This window comes from Equus quagga, chromosome 6 (genome assembly GCF_021613505.1).
Source record: "Equus quagga isolate Etosha38 chromosome 6, UCLA_HA_Equagga_1.0, whole genome shotgun sequence".
In the NCBI taxonomy this organism is placed as follows: Eukaryota; Metazoa; Chordata; class Mammalia; order Perissodactyla; family Equidae; genus Equus; species Equus quagga.
In genome coordinates, this window is record NC_060272.1 from 50228051 (window position 1) to 50230097 (window position 2047).

The following is a 2047-nucleotide window of genomic DNA, read 5'->3' on the forward strand; positions in this document are numbered from 1 at the left end:
TACCTCTGTCTGATGTGACTCTTCCTGTCCTACTCAAAAATCTTAAAATTATTTGACCAAAGCAGTTTCTTCCAAAGAGAATTCAATCCTCCCATATTCTATACTCAACAGCTCTCTTATTGTATTCAGAGCTATAACTAAAATAAGATTCAAGCAAATGCATGAAATTACATATTCAAACACAGGAGAAAAAAGCTTATAATCAAAAAAAGATATAGAATTTTGCTGATAAATATATAATATATTATATATTATAATATAATAATAAACCTGTAGAGTAAATAATAAATATATAATCATAATAAATATATAATCAAGTAATATATTAAAAATATATATTTTATTCATGCTTATAATATATATTTATGTTTTTCCAGTTTTTAATATGTATTAAGTATATATAATTATAATAGTTAATTTACATACAGTTTTTAATTTACTTTACAGTTTTTAATTTAATTTACTTTATAGTTTTTAATGTATATTATTAATTAATTTAATAATACATGAGATAATGTATTTTAAGTGTGCTGGACGAACCAAAAAAGAAGGAAGATAATTTTAGGTGAAGTTAAATGTACAGATATGGGTGAACTGATAGAAATTCTGGGTTTAGTGTGCTAGCTTGCATAGATAAAATCATTTGCCTGGATGGTTACTGAAATCTTGATTCAAAGTTTGTTCATACTAACATAGTTGGACAATCTGAAAATTCCCTTTAATATGGAGAAGGAGGAAGTGAAGGACTGAAAGATGCTTTTGCCATTGTAATACCCTAAACTACTCCCCAAACTATGAAGGCCCAGAAACATTCCCCTCACCAAAGAACTGGGAACACATTTAGTCAGGAGAGCACATGCGTATGTGAAAATACTAGGAGTGGCAATTCTCCTGGTGATGGGCTGTTGATGGGAGCTGATGCAATGTTTGAAATGTATTCCCAGACACAAAGTGGACATTCCAGGAATGAGACCAGGAATTATCAAATAGAAATGTAGCTAATTTATCATGGAGTCCATAGGGCTGAGATTAATATTTTTCAAAATAGATTCTTCCTTGTTATTAATAATCTAAAATTATGCTAGGTTTGGCAAACGGAGCACTGACATTAAGAATTGTTTCTATAGCTACTTTCAGTTACTTCATAGAGTCTCGAGAATTAGGATAATGGCAAGTAATCTTGAGCTTATTTTAAGATTTATTTATCAGGCTTATCTTAAAGATAGACCTATAAAATTTTCTACACCAGCAGAGAATGCAGTATTTTTGTATTAAGGCTCAAGAGAGACCCTCCTGGGCTGAAGATGTTAGTGACTATTCTCATTGATATCTTTATTAGAAAGAAGAGATGGCTAGAGGTAAAGATCTCTAACATTTGAGGCTAACAGTTTGATTATACTTTAAGTGAGTTGGCAAGGATCATGCTGGAGTTCTAATGACGAGCTTTGGGAAAGAGTAAAGTAAATGATCTGCTTCAAATGCTTCAGGAGTGTGCTATCTTTGTCCTGTGTGAATGCTCAAAAGAGGCTTCAACTGTGGAGATGCGTGTGGGTGTTAACTAGCCTTTTACTCTGCCACACTCACCTCTCCCACAAGGAGCTCATGAACCAAGTGATAGTGGTGGCAGGGACAAACGTTATACATAGCCCAATATTGACTTCCCCTTATCAAGGCTGACTTGATTAACATCATTAGTAGATGTATAATTTGCCAGTGACATGAACCAATCCAATGGGTCACCGTACCCTCAGTCAATCAGCTAGTAGGGTGCCAATTTGTTTTTTGATGTTAAGCATTTCCCATCATGGAAAAGAGCCACTATTGATTTGAAATTATTGTTACACATACCATATTTTAGTTAGCATGACCTTAAGCAAATTTACTGTTTGTGTTATTTAATATCATGATCTAATCCACAATAATGCTTATGACCAAAAATGCTTTTTAAGTTTAAAGATATAAGGTTGTATAATATGCTCATGGTATTCACCAAGCTTAACATGCAGTCCGTCTTTCAGAAACAACTGCCCTAGAGTACATTGGAATT